Below are 16247 nucleotides of genomic sequence, written 5' to 3'. Positions count from 1 at the left end.
TCAGCATGTTTTTATATTTTATGTCATGTATTTCTCTCTCATATAAAATGCATGGTCTTGATTTTCGCCCCAAATTTAATCTGGTTGATTTTCCCACCTTATTTGTAAGAATACTTGATTTATTTTCTATACAAATCTTTTGCCAGTTTTATATGTTTAAAGTCTGTGGCTTTTAGTTATACTTTTTAAATGGTGCCTTTGATGGATAAAAAAATTTAAATCTATCAAGCTTTTTCTTTGTGAGTTGTGCTTTTTATATCTTAATAAATCATTTCCTACCTTACCATCACAGCATCTTTTATATTTATTTCTAAAATGTTTAAAGCTGTTTTTCATAATTTCAGATTTTTGTTACCTGGATTTGATTTTTCTAAACAGTATGAAGAAGAATCCAAACTTTATATTTTTTCTAAATAGATACCCACTTGACCAGCTGCTCTTCACTGAACTGTCCATTTTTGCCTCCACCTGATCTACAGAGACAACTTAGATTTATATCGAGATTGGCAAAACTGAGGAGTCAGTTTCAAGCCTTCGAATACTGCCTTACTGGCTAGCTACCTATCCATATACTAATGTTAATTCTTTGTTATTATTATAATATTATGCTAATTTCTGATAATGTAAGTGTGTTTCTACCTTCTTATTAAGAAGTCTTTTCCAGAAACCATATAGACTTTAGGGCTTTGATTGAACAAGAAATCATAAATTAATGAGAAAAGTGTCAAATTTATAATGTGCCTTCTTCATTGACATATTAAGTTGAATTGTATGAAATTGCTGATATTTAACTGTTTTGTTTAATTAAAATTCCACTTTTTCATAAATTCATAAACCTTGTTAGATTTAATCAAAGGCACATATTTTTGTTTACTAGTATAAAGCAATGTAGATAATTAATTGACCTGAATTTATCTTTAGTATTCTTATTTATTTCCTTAACTAAACCATTTATTATAATATTGATATGAGGAGTGACAGGCAGTATCTTTGTCTCAGTCAGTTCTTGATTTTAAAGAAAAGGCTTACAATATTTAACTATTAAAATGTGAGATTTACTGGAAGATTTTGATCAATAACCTTAATAGGTTTAGGAATGATCTTTCTCAGTTCTAGTGTACAAATAGGTTTTATTTTATTTTCAGTAAATGCTGAATATTGTCAACATATTTTTTCTGCATTTGTTAAAAGGAATATGTGAATTTTCTTTGTTTGACTAATAGATTATAGTAAAGTATATTGATAGGCTTTTGTGACAATATACATGTACATATATGTATATCTATTTTTTTATTGGAAAAATTAGGTAACATGCTTGCATAAAGTGCATAAATATCTACGTATGGTGCAAAATAATCCTTATCAAACACCTGCTTATTTTATTCAGCTTAAATTACAGAAAACTATAATAAGCTAAAAGGCTGTAAAAGCCCAGAAATAAATACTATTATAATGAGTTATTGAGCAGTGGCAATACTGTTGAGTTCTAGAGTATGCTTCTTCAACTATAATTCAGAATGTCAAATTATTTCCTAGGCATATGGCTTTATTTAGAAAATAATTTGATAAAGGTACATTCCTGCAACCAACTGATCTTCAACACAGCCAACAAACACGTACACTGGGGAAGGACACCCTGCTCAATAAATGATGTTGGGAATATTGGATATCCATATGCAGAATAAAACTGGACCCATATCTCTCACCATATACAAAAATCAACTCCAGATGAATTAAAAACTCAAATGTGGCACCTGAAACTATAATTCTAAGCATAAACCTTTTCTGGACATTGGTCTAGGCAAAGAATTTATGACTAAGTTCTCAAAAGCAAACACAACGAAAAACAAAAATAGACAAGTGGGACTTAATTAAACTAAAAAAGCTTCTACACAGCTAAAGAAATAATTATAAGACTATGCAGACAACCTGCAGAACGGGAGAAAGTATTTGCAAACTATGCATCTGGCAAAGGATTAATATCCGGAATCTACAAGAAAGACAAACAACAAGAAACAAACAACATCATTAAAAAATGAGCACAGTATATGAACAGAAATTTCTCCAAAGAAGACATACAAGTATCTAACAAACATGAAAATCTGCCAACGTCACTAATCATCAGAGAAATGCATATTAAAACCACAATGAGATTCCATCTGACACCTCTTAGAGTAGCTATTATTAAACAGTCAAAAAACAACAGCTGTTGATGAAGATGAGGAGAAAAGGAATGCTTATATACTGTTGGAATATAAATAGTACAACCTTCATGCAAAACAGTATGAAGATTTCACAAACAAATAAAAATAGAACTGCCATTCAATCCAGCAATTCCATTACTTGGCATCTACTCACAGGAAAAGAAACCATTATATAAAAGAGAGAACTGTATGGATATATTTATGGCAGCACTATTTGCAATAATAAAGTCATGGAATCAACACAAGTGTTCATAAATGGAAGATTGGATAAAGAATATGTGATATGTACATATATATATACACATATATATATATATATATATATATATATATATATATAAACACACAACACATATACATATGCTAAGGAATACTACACAGCCATAAAAAGAATGAGCTCATGTCTTTTGCAGCAATATAGTTGGACCTTAAGGCCATTATCATAAGGGAAATAATTCAAAAACAAAAAATCAAATACCAAATGCTCTCACTTATATGTGGGAGCTAAAGAATGGATACACATGGAAATACAGAAGATAATAAAATATACTGGAGATGACAAAACAAAAAGGAGAAAGGGAAGGAGTGTGAGGGATGAAATATTACCTGGTGGGTACAATGTTTACTATTCAGATAATGGGTACACTAAAAGCCCAGACCTTACCACTATACAGTATATTCATGTAGCAAAAAAATTTTAAAAAGCCAAATTATTTATAAATAGTTTTTACAAATTGAGTAACTCATCGTATGATCATATGACAACTCTCATTTTACCTCATTCTTTTCAATAGGTCGTTTTGATGGGTTTAAGTTTATTTGTATTGCCATGAATTTGGAAAAAAAAAAAATTAAGATGGAGTCTCACTCTGTTGCCCAGGTTGGAGTGCAGTGGCACAATCTTGGCTCATTGCAACTTCTGTCTCTTGGGTTCGGATGGCTCTCCTGCCTCAGACTCCTGAGTAGCTGGGATTACAGGTGAGTGCCCCACACATGGCTAAATTTTTATATTTGTAGTAGGAACAAGATGTCTCCATGTTGGCCAGGCTGGTCTCAAACACCTGACCTCAGGTGATCTGCTGAGCTCAGCCTCCAAAGTGCTGGGATTACAGGTGTGAGCCACTGCTCCTAGCCTAACAAATTTGATAATCTTTTAATTTGTTTATTGGCTGGTTAGATTTTCATTTTAGGTACTGCTTCTCTAAGTTTTCTCGTTTTAGTATTGACTTTTCTATTTTCTTTATTTTATGCTGTGGGGTATTGTCTCCTTAAACTTCACCCATCACAGTTTAGATGAAAGACTACAACTATTAAGTTTTTCATTCTTATGGAAAAGATTAGATAACAAAACATAAATAATGCTTGTTAATTGTTAGTAGCAGCATTAACGAACTATAAGAAAGGGATGAACTGGGCAACTACTTTTCCAATTTGCCGAAAGAAATGTCAAGGAATTGACAAAGTATAGACAATCGTAATATATAGCAGGGCCTTACCTAACTCCCTTTCCCTTTCCCTACATTAATTAATGCCTGGGAAGTAAGTATATCATTGGGAATAGTCTTTAAACAATGATGATGAGGATCAGTGTCTAAGTAACCCCAAACCCTTGCTCTTCTCTGTAAGAGGGGAATTTAAAAATCTGAGGCTAGTTTTCAGTATTTTTCTTTTTTTCCCCTTATGATTATGCTTTAGTAACTCAGAGTGTTAGACAGCTTGATAACTTATCTTTACTTGGCTCTTTTGCTCTCTAGTTCCAGTTCTCAAACTCCCATCAGATTTTTCCTTGATTCCCCAATTTTCTGTATTTAAAGTAAAATTCTTTCCTTAGAATTTTATTTGGAAAAACTCAAGACAGAAGACTCAAGGGGAAAAAAAATGTTCAATTGCTCCTGTCCCAAGCAGTTACAGCATAAGATTGAAACAAGCTGGAAGACTACCATGTGAGTAAAACTCAGTTTAACGAAGGGATTCAAATTTGTAACAATGATTAGATTAAGTGTGTTTCAAATGACTTCCATGTAGCTCCCACTAAATTGAGAAAGACAATCACTGAGTTAGTAAGAAGTCAACAAAGTAAGTATAGCATAATTTGAAACTACATCTAGAGATAAATGTTGGGTGCGGTCTTTAACACACGAAACTGTCTATAAATAAATATGTCCTAAGTCTACTAAATTGTTGACATCAAAGCAACCACATCCTAGGGCTAAGAAAGGTTTTTGTTGAAGAAGCAAGACAATTTTCAGAAACCCAAACTTTCATTAATAGAAAGTAAGTCATGAAAGCTTAGAAATACTCTGAGAGGACATATTTCCCAGCATCCCTCTGGATGTGGTATGGAGGGTCCTAAACAAGGATTAATCCTCTAGAGCAGTAGTCTGAAAACTGTAGCCCACAAATCTTTCCATGTCCATTCATTTATATATTGTTAATGGCTACTTTCCTGCCACAATAGCAGAGTTGAATAGTTATGACAGAGATCACATGAGTTCCAAAGTCCTAAGGAGTTCTCTGCTTACAAAAAAGTTCGTATCTGTCCTACAGGGCAGAAACAACAGTGAACAAATAAACATGGAAATTCATTTAAGAGACCATACTGAGGGACTGACAACATTTTTTTGCAACCTAAGGTAGGCAATCTTTAGAATCTTCAAAATCTCTCTCCAGAATTCCAGTGACAACCATGTGACACCTTTTAAAATTTTTGGGGGGTGGCACTCATGAGAGAGAGAGAGAGAATGTGTATAGTTATTATCCCCCCACCATTTTATATAGGATTTTGAGTGTAGCAAGTTACTTCTATTTTTTATTTCATAGGTTGCTGTGCTATGTAGTGACACACAGGTAACCAAGTAGAGGGGCTACATATTAACTAAAAATGCTTGTCAAGTATTATGAAGGGTCTAAGATTTTACCCTAATTTTAAGTGGATAAGGTACCTGTACAGTTTCATGGATGCTGACAGAAGACATGAGATACCTGAGTCAGAGACAAAAGACTTCATTACACATGACAGTAACTAGCTTAAGCTTCATGTTCACATCGGTTCTCCAGGCCCCCAAGTCCCAAGGAACAATGCTGAGTGTCCCAAAGGGATGCTGCATATGCAGCATTAGTTCCCACTCCAACTAAGGAAACTGAGCTTAGAAAATGGCAGTATTTTAAAGGAGGTTGCTGGCAACCTTCCCTACCTTTCCCCAAGTGGGAAGTATTATTTTTATATTCCTGGACAGCAAAAAAATATGTCCCCTGCTCTAAAAGGAGAAACTATATCTAAATTCCCAACTGGTTTTCTTTTTTAAAAAATCCTCAATGGTCTGAAGCAAAAACTTAAAAAAGATGTGCATCAACATAAGAGACATATGAAAAATTGTTTGCCAACAGTATTGGACTTTGAACTAGTATAACAACATAGTGCAACTTGGAGTTGTCTGTTTTAGGGAAGTTATATGTGTTCTCTATACAAAGAATGGAGTTAACAGCTATTTGGTCACCAGAATGGCAGAAGATTGTAACAAAGACCACAAATGCTCGAAGATGTCCATTCTTTCTCTTCATTCTGGGCATATCTTCAGACTACATTTCCTAGACCCTCTGTAAAAGTGTGGTTTGTTCTATGGGCTGAAATGATGTATGCTATCACTTCAAAGTGATAAAGAGGCTACGCCTTTTACATGCTGTTTTTTTTATTGATATGACAGATAGATGCAAAGAATCCCTTAGGGGACTTCAAGACCTTAGAAAATGACAAAGGCACATAATGAATAGACTCTGCTGCTGAATGGCTGAACAAAGCAACCTCCTTTCTGACTTGCATGAGACTAAAAGCAAGTTAGAAACATTTGTTTTTCTCATTAAACCTCTGAAATGTTGGGGTTGTTTGATACAAAAGTTAGCCTTCCCTTAGTGATATAGAGAACATAATAATTTATGATTACGCTTCCTTAGATACTTATCATATGCCAGATACCATATACTGCCAGAGTTAATTCTTTCAATAAGCCAGTAATATAGACTTTTTTAACCCCTTCTGAGAAATTACCTCTTCAAACTTCTCACATAGCTTTTAATTGAAGGAACTGGAACTTCACAATAGTCTAAGTGACCCCAAAGTTTGTACAGTTAACCTGATCTCTATTATGCCACCAGTTAATTTCTTGGTATATTTAAAAAACAAAAAAAAGTCTGTATTTTTAGTCTTGGGTAAACCTATCAACCCATACTGTGAAAATGTCAAACTAGAGCTCTCACTAATATTCGGTCAGTAGAGTCATCATTTATAGTTACCACACAACTAAAGGGAAATGTGAAGCATCCTCATAAACTAACAGTTTTATTAACAAATCATGTGGTTAATAATATAAGTTTATAGAGCTGAAGCTTTAGCCATTTACATGGGAAACTGCTTCCATCATTTTAACTTCTAATCTCACATCACATTTATGAGGGTTTATATGTATATATAATAGTTTAGGTAGGCTATTAAATAGTACTCCAAATTACATTTTTAAATTTTTAAAACAATATGATTATAATTTTCAGTATATTAAAGAATATTTTTAAATATTTATCAGTGTTTTGAAAAAATTGCTGATCCTATCACCTCCCAATTTCCTTATGTACTTCCTACTAACCAGAATGATCTGCATAAACGCAATGGAACTGTCTCTCTCCCCCCACTTTTTCTTTTTCCCATATATAAATATTTCTACATTTGTCTATATTTAGAAAACTGAGTCCATACCAATATCTTCAATTATCATCCAATACAACCCAGTTTATGCTATTTTCATCCTATTCCCAATTTGTCAATGCCTTCTCCTTCAGTAAGAAAGCCACTTTCATTTTCCTTCACAGATACACTACCTGTATTTAAAATCACCTGTGAAGATAATGACCTCATTCTGCTCAGCTACAGAGTCCTGTGCCAGGGTGCTCCTCCTTCAAGAAGATCTTCCATACTCTTTAGGCTCTGACTACCCACACCAGAAGTGTGTCACCCATCTCTCCAGGTGGGTGACACCTTGGACACAGATACCACTGCCCACCACATGGGCACCTGTTCATTCTGCATTAGCTCAAGCTTCCTACATCAGGCTGTCCCTTGTGGGGACACCCTACCTACCCTGCTTAGACTGACATCAAGCACAAGTGTCTTCTGTCCTATTTGGTCACCAGTATCAAATGCAGGGATCTACAAGTGTCCCCCAAGGGTATGGATGCCTACTCTTCTTTGCCCTACCTAATGTTTTTGAGAAAATATTGTTCAGAAAGGAAAGGAAGAGGAAGAATAGGAGCCAAAATTATAATTTTAACAGCTGAATTACTTTTTGTGTTTGTACCAAGACATTTAACCTCATTCTTCTAGCTTAATATTTCTAAAAAATATTGACTTTTTTCTCTATTTACAAAAGTACAGTAATAATTTTTGGAAAATAAGCTGATTTTTTAATGAAGATTGCTACAAATGACATTAGTATTTTGCAATAGAAACAAATATTACATCTTTATAAGACACTAAGAAAAAAGTCCTCTATTTCCTGATTACCCACCAAATTACACATTTTTAAATTTTATGTTTATTTTCTCCCTGTGAGTTATTTTTTCATGTTAACTGATACTATTTCTTATAGTATTATCCTGATTATTTAAAAAAGTTATACAAAGCAAAGTAATACTATGTTATACTTCTTGCAAATATGCTCAATTGGTTTTTCATTTAGCTGTTAATATATTTTAATGTATCATAATTTAATACATTTTAATATTCTCAGATAATTTCTTTTGCACACTTAGAAAATTCTTAATTATCATTTAACTGCTTACCTGTAGCTTTCTTCTGGGCCTTTCATGGTTTCATTTTTCATATATAGCTTTTTAACATTTCCAAAAAAGAATTACTTTTGTGGCTTCTTGTAATTAATTAATTACTTCCTCCATAAATATAGAATAATTTTTTATTTGAATATTAAGATCATATATATGAATACATATATATACAGATAGATTACATATATGTATCCACTTGGGGGTAATTTATTTTATTCTGTCTTTTTATCGACCCTACAGTTTTCATATCAGTACTACAGTGTTTTAATTATTGTATGTTTCAGTACCTAATAGACCAAATTCCTTTTATGCCTCATCTTACTCAATGACATCTGAGCTATTATTCATTGAGTGTCCTTCCAGATGGTCTTACTATCATCTTTTTTGTACTTCCAAAAGAAGCTTTAAAGTATATTTAATCTGCTATATTTTCTCACTCATCTAAATTTATAATGTACCTCTCTTTTTGTTCAAGTATTTTTGTCTCTTGGTAAAGTTTTCTCCTTTTCTTCTTATACCCGTTCCTAGATTTTTATATATTTTTTTGTGATTGTGAATAGATACACATTTTAAAATAATTTTTACTGTCTTTCTGTTGTATTGAGAAATTATTAATTTTTAATATTTATCTTACATCAAGCTATTTTACTACAGCAAAGGTATACAGTATTATACTTTATACTGTAAGTATTATAGTATACTTTTTTCCTGGTATTTTAGAAATGCATTGATACTGCCTGCAAACCTCTCATATACCTGCTCTCAAACAGACTATATTCAAATAAATTTACTAGTCAATGATTACAAGAGCTAAACTTTCTCAGTGATATTCTCTCCTGGATGTCAAATTTATACCAGTGATGTCTTGCTAGAAAATATACCAGTCTATTTGGGTTGAGGGAAGTTAGAATTACTACAAAACTGATTATAATAGGAAACATAAATGGCAATTTAAATATATATTTTATTAATATAAATAATATGAAGCCACAATATCATAACTTATTTATTTTAAAGTCAATATGTGTTTTCCAACTTTATATTTTTTCCATCTCTGTTTGTGTATAGACCATTCCTGAACAAATTTCTAGCAGTAATGAATTGAATTTCAAAGTCATTCTCTATTATATTGTTATTCAGTCATCATAAATATTGTTAGTATGCTATTCTTTAATTAGGCTCAGGTGCTTTAGACACCTCAATCCTTGACTCTAGAATCTCTAAAGCATATCTTTAACAAATAGTTATATAAAAACATTTAATGACTAAACCTGGAAGGAAAAACAATACCTTTATATACATTAACTTGAAGATCAGTCAATACAGGCTGTAGCTTTCTTTGCCATCAGTCAGGTATACTAAAAATATGATCCTACCCCTCTCTGTCTTTTCTCAATTTTACTGACCTTCTTCTTTGCCAAACTACCTTTTAACAGGGTAAATTTAACAAATGGTAAGGCATTACTCAGTAAGTATGTACATATTTGCAAATTAAAGGAAAAATGTCCCAACATTCATTATTTTAAAATGTGTTATAACTGCTCAAAGAAATTAGAGCCAACACAACAAATGGAAACTCATTCCATACTCATGGATAGGAAGAATCCATATCATTAAAACAGCCATACTGCCCAAAGCAATTTATAGATTCAATGGCATTCCTATCAAATGCCATTGACACTTTTCATGGAACTAAGAAAAACTATTTTAAAATTCATATGGAATTAAAAAGGAGCCCAGATAGCCAAGGAAGGCCTAAGGAAAAAGAACAAAGCTGGAGGCATCATACTCTCATCCATCTTCAAATTTCTACAAGGCTACAGTAAACAAAACAACATGGTACTGGTACAAAATAGACATATAGACCAAAGAAACAGAACAGAGGGCCCAGAAATAAAGATACACATGTTCAACCATCTGATCGTCAACAAAGTTCACAAAAACAAGCAAGGGGGAAAGGACTCCCTATTCCATAAATGGTGCTAGGATAACTGGCTAGCCATATGCAGAAGTTTGAAACTAGACCCCTTCCTTATATCGTATACAAACATCAACTCAAGATAAAGACTTAAATGTAAAACCCAAAGTTGTAAAACCCTGGAAGACAAGCTAGCCAACACCATTCTGGACATATAATGGGCAAAGATTTCATGACAAAGATGCCACAAGCAATGCAACAAAAGCAAAAACTGACAAATGTGACCTACTTAAACCAGAGTTTCTGCACAGGAAACTATCATCAGAGTAAACAGACAACCTATGGAATGAGAGAAAATGTGTCCAAACTATGCATCTGACAAAGGTCTAATATCCAGCATCTATAACGAACTTAAACAAATTCATTAAAAGTGGGCAAAGGACATGAAAAGACACTTTTCAAAAGAATACATACATGCAGCCAAAAAATATGAAAAAAAGCTCAACATCACTGATTGTTAGAGAAATGCAAATCCAAACGACAATGACATACCGTCTCACACCTGTCATAATGGCTACTATTAAAAACATGCTGGACAGGTTGCAGAGAAAAAGGAATGCTTAGACATTTTTAGTAAGAGCGTAATAAGTTCAACCATTGTGGAAAGCAGTGTAGCAATTCCTGAAAGACCAAAATACAGAACTGCCATTGAACCCAGCAATCCCATTACTGAGTATATACCCTAAGGCAGGCATCCCCAAACTACGCATGCGGCCCCCCTGAGGCCATTTATCCAGCTCCCCGCTGCACTTCAGGAAGGGGCACCTCTTTCATTTGTGGTCAGTGAGAGGACCACAGTATGCGGCGGCCCTCCAACGGTCTGAGGGACAGTGAACTGGCACCCTGTGTAAAAAGTTTGGGGACGCCTGCCCTAAGGAATATATAGTTATCTCATAAAGACATATATATGTTCATTGCAACACTATTCATAATAGCAAAGACATGGAATCAACCTAAATGCCTGTCAATGGTAGACTGAATAAGGAAAATATGGTAAATATACACCGTGGAATACTATGCAGACATAAGAAGGAATGAGATTATGCCCTTTGCAGGGTCGAGCTGGAGGCCTTATCCTTAGCAAACTAACAAAGGAACAGAAAACCAAATATCACATGTTTTTACTTGGGAGCTAAATGATGAGAACGCATGAACACGTAGAGGGCAACAATAGACACTGGGGCCTGCTGGAGGGCAGAAGATGGGAGGAGGGAGAGGACCAGAAAAAATAAGTAGTGGTATTAGGCTTAATACCTGCATGGTGAAATAATCTGTATAACAAACTCCTGTGACACAAGTTTCCCTATATAACAAACCTGCACATGTACCCCTGAACCTAAAATACAAGTTAAAAATGCTTTACAAAGGAATCATTTTGTTTTGCTCTTGTGTAAACATTCCAAACCTAATAAGCTAGTTGGTGTCTTAATTCCATGAGAACTATTATCTTATTCTTGGAAAATTAAGTCTGTGAACATCTGTGTGTTTATACCACCTCAGTATAGGGAATACTAATGGGCCCATTGACATTGTCTTGAAGATAAATGTCTTTATCTGACTTCCTTCAGTAAACTTTTAATTATTCTCAAATACGTAGAGAAACTCACTAGTTTTCTTAGAACATTAAGTTGGTTAGAATTTCTGCTAAAAATTGCTGTGAGCAATATCATTTTAAAAAATGTTTTCAAGGATGTGGGAAGGGCTGGGATTGTAATTTACCTGTTTAATAGCTACCTGATGTAAGCTGATACGCAGCACTCATTCCACAGATATTTTGCTCTTCACCTTCGGCAAGATGTTAAATGCTTTCAAATAGCTATTCTGTACTATTTTATTGGTGTTAACAGAGCTATTATGGCTATTACTGGCCATCTTTATAGCCATTTGCTGATTCACTTCCATAGCATGTATGTCTGGCTACCAAAAATGTCATTGATCATAGTTTAAGCCATCATCCTTCGATGATAAAATTGGTGATATCATTGAATGACAGATTCAAAAAGTATCATAAAAAGTCACTCAAACAGATGGCAAATACACCACTGTTTATATTTTTAAATGAATGCTACAGATGGTATGAAATTATTCCACCATGTTTAATAGGAAAATTCTACAGCATTTCTACAAAGGCACTTTTCTTTTTACTGCAAGGAAATATATTCAGCAATTTAGCTACCAACCACTCCTTTTCCTTCCAAATTGTATATTGGAAGCATATGGGAAAGATGTCTAAGGAGCCAGTATTCATTTTTTCTTTATGTGTCCTAAAATTTATTGAGTAATAAAAATAAATGGGAATGAGAAAGGTGTGTGGATGTGTTCATTCATTAGGCAAAAAATTACAATAATTCTTAAGGACATTTTTAGGTAACTTACTCATTCAATTACAACATGTTCCATTAAAGCATTTTGGGTTAAAAGAAAACATTTGAACATCATATGTTAATATTCTAAAGAATATCATTTTTAATGTACTGTTAGTCTGCTTGTATTGTATACTAATTTTATGCTTATTTTATGGAATGATGCTATAACAGCATGTTTTGAGCAACAAAAATAATTCTATAAACAAGCATTTGAAAACAAGAATTTAAGTCTTCTGCTTAATTACATATTTTGTTATAGTTACAGTAGCAGAGATTACTACACTTTACATAAACAATTGTCCATACCTTAAATATTTAATCTGTTCTCTCCATAGCATATGTCAGGCCTGCAAGTTCCAGCCTGGCCCTTACAGCCTTGGTGACCCACACATAGACCACTGGATGGTCTCCAAGAGCCAGAAAGTCTCAAGTAACCAGAGAGCCCCACAGAGAAGTGAAACAAGTAGTACCTACCTCAACTGATTGCTCTCTCCCTGCAACCATTGTTCCTGCTCAGCTTCGCGAAGCTTTCCCACTAGACATTAGGTTACTCAAGACTCCCACCCCTGTAACTATGTAATTTACCTCACCCTCCCCTCTACTTGAAACCAATAACCCCCACCCTTATGATTACGTCTGTTTGTAACAGATGGCCCCTACTCTTGTGACCATGCATTCCATGACACCCTCCCCCGGCAACACCCCCCTAACCCACCACCAGCTTGTAAAACCACCCTGAACTGTAACTTCTCTAACTTTCCATGGTCTATCGCAAACCTATAAAACTAACTCCTATCCTACCACCCTCTTCTGACTCTTTTCAGACTCAGCCTGTTCACACCCGGGTGAATAAACAGCCATGTTGCTCACACAAAGCCTGCCTGGTGGTCTCTTTACACGAGCGACGTGCCTAACAGCATACACATATTCCTTGAATATTGATAATAAAATCAGCTTCTTCATAATCAAACACACTTTGTTTAACATATTACAAAATTCAAATATTCTAACATCAGAATCCTTTTGTAGAACTTAAATATTCTTCATAACTTTTTTCCTTTGAGCAATTATTACCACTGTCCTTTCTCCCAAATATATAACTTTAAAAAATGTAAATATAACCTATATGAAAATATACATCATCAGATTTTCCCTTTCAAATAGCCTTTCAAAATATTTCTTACCTGTGAGCATAAAAGGTTGCTCCTTCCTGAAGGGCTGGGGGTGTTGTGTTACACACAGTGGGTAACATGTTGCACTTCTGTGTTAGGAGCTGGTACAGTGCTTCCCTGCCTCCTGGTTGTTCGTCCCCATCATTTCTTCTTCATCTAGACCTTTAATAAACAAATAAAAAAACATGGTTAAAATTCAAAACCTATAACATTTTATACCGAAAAATATAAAAATTGAGTGAGAGATGGACTTAAAAAAAACGCATAGGTCAAAATTTTAACACTAATGGCACAATTTCTATTTTGTGTCAAGACGGTGCTCCATAGCCTTCCAAAGGCAGGACACAGACACTGCTCAGTACGCTAAAGCCAAGGGCATGTAAAACAACACTGTTACAAATTATTTTTAAAATTTTGATCCGTAGCCTCTAAAACACTGGTTCTCATGTTAGCTGTATCAGAATCACTGAAAGGTTTGTTAAAACAAAGATTGCCAAAGCCCAGACCTAGAATTTCGGATCCTCTAAGCCTGGAGTGGAACGAGAAAATTCCCATTTCTAGCACATTCCCAGTTGATTTGGATGCTGTTGGTCTGGGGAGCTTACTTGCAGAACTGTTCCAGCATTATGACAGAGGGAAAAGCAGTGAACTGAAACATCAGGTTCTAAACTCAGCTTTTCCATGAGCTGTGTGATTTCAGAAATGGCATTTACTATCTCAGGCTTACTTTTTTATACTTTTTTTTAGATGAAAGTCAGTCTAGGTGATTATTTATTCCTTTGTATGTCACCCAAAAATATTTGAATATAGATCATTAGCCACTAGAAAGCACCCTGTACCTTTAATTAGGGTGATTCAAAGGTCTTACTGAAGACAGCTCTGAAAAAACTTCTGAAATTACACAGAAGCTCTGTTCTTCACCCCTGCTTTTTTGGCAAAGGTAGACTACACTTGAATTCAAAATGTTCTCTGCTTGAGCTATCCAAAAACCCAAACAGCAGACAAATAAGCAAACAAAAATACTACCTAGAATTTTATCTAATGGATATAAATGATTCTCAATTCAGTCATGTCTTTAACATATTATTAAAATACTGCAGAGGCCTCCTCTACAATGTTATCAGATTTCTCCACCTCAGGCTGCTCTTTGGCTTCATGCTATATTGACCAATTATTGAGCCCTCCACGTTGATTTAACACTGGAGAGTCATAGAGCCTCAACCCAAATAGTGGGCTGTTCCATAAACATGATTTTTTTGTTATGTATAATGGTGGCTCCGTATTTCAGAGCCCTAGCAAACCTCCGAAGCCTGGCACAGGGGCTTACACAAGTAATTCTAACACTTTGGGTGGCCAAAGTGGGAGGACTGTTTGAACCCAGGAGTATGAGACTAGCCTGGGCAATAGACAAAGACTCAGTTTCAGCAAAAAATTAACAAAAATAAAAAGTAGCTGGGAATGGTGGCACATGCCTTAGTCCCAGCTACTAGGGAGGCGGGAGGTCGAGGCTGCAGTGAGCTGATTTTGCCACTGCACTCCAGCCTGGATGACAGAGTGGAATGCTGTCCTTAAACAGACACACAAACAAACTTCTGAGAGAGAATAGCCAGAGTTTGGAAACACAAAATCATTCCCTCCACAGCTGATCTGATTGAGGACTACATTGGTTAGATTTACTTAGGTCCGCCTAATCTCTCTTGAATTGTATTAGTCCATCTCTATTATAGATGAGACAAGTTCACTAAATGATGAAAACAGATGAGAAAGATGATTGACTACTCAGAATTAAAAAGCAGGAGAGTTTTCATGTTTTGAGGGACCAACAAAGTGTTAGGAAAATGGTTTTCTAATTTGTATTCCTGAAAGGCCCCAGGTTAATGAAAGGAGCTATTAAATTATTAATAGCTTTAAGGAAATCAGATATCCTATTTTACATTTCATTTGAAACTTATTTTAAAATGGATAAGGCTGAAATGTTATTTGCTCTGCAGCTTCTGTTTTGGTACACCCCCTTTAACAATGATGCTCAACAAAAAGCTTATAACTGACTCAAAATTCACATCAGTGGTTTGTCTGATAGGTAAAAATCTCCAGACTAACAAATAAAGGAATATTTTCACAACTGCTTCCAGTAATTAATCCACAGCACTCTTACTTTAATTATTTCAAATACATTTTCCTCTCTTAAACTGTATTTAATACAATTTATAATACATTTTGCTGTTTTAAATAAATTATGTACTACTAACAATTGTCATAAAAGCTTATGTAGAAGATACATAGAGCGTTTTGTGGTAACAGAAACTCAAATTTTTAAAATAAATATTTGTAGGGAAGTATAAGATATTCAATAGAGGCCTTCAACACAAAATCATATTACATTAGGACAAATTAATGTCGCTAAATTGGAATGGGAATACAAATTCATGAAGACAAAATGATATAAAATGTCCAACTCAAAATACTAGTTCATTCATATGTTTTAAAATAAATGTTATCAATTACAATGGTATTTATACTCGTGTCAATTTTCAAACATTTCATAATTTCAACTATCTACATTTGCATAAGATTAAAAAACAGATGTATCTTTAAAATACTTGAGGAGTAATATGGTTCTAACCATTTTTTTTAGGACAACAATTCTGTAAACTTGAGTTACATTATTGAACAAAGTATAAAATTGACAACTCAA

The 16247-nt window shown here is 34.2% G+C and overlaps 1 long non-coding RNA gene across 1 annotated transcript in view; it reads right to left on the bottom strand.

The window, feature by feature from the left end:
* The window catches only part of LOC141580173 (uncharacterized), a 98428-nt gene extending 84303 nt beyond the window's left edge, over nucleotides 1-14125 (bottom strand). The window contains exons 1-2 of the long non-coding RNA XR_012512263.1: nucleotides 14059-14125; nucleotides 13565-13714 (exon numbers count right to left, since the gene is read on the bottom strand). This is a non-coding gene — a long non-coding RNA (uncharacterized LOC141580173). The remainder of the gene's footprint in view (nucleotides 1-13564; nucleotides 13715-14058) is intronic.
* Between the last annotated feature and the right edge of the window lie 2122 nt (nucleotides 14126-16247).

This window comes from Saimiri boliviensis, chromosome 10, assembly GCF_048565385.1.
Source record: "Saimiri boliviensis isolate mSaiBol1 chromosome 10, mSaiBol1.pri, whole genome shotgun sequence".
NCBI lineage: Eukaryota > Metazoa > Chordata > Mammalia > Primates > Cebidae > Saimiri > Saimiri boliviensis.
Note: the sequence above shows the minus strand (reverse complement) of the source record. Positions and strands in the feature narration are given on the sequence as shown.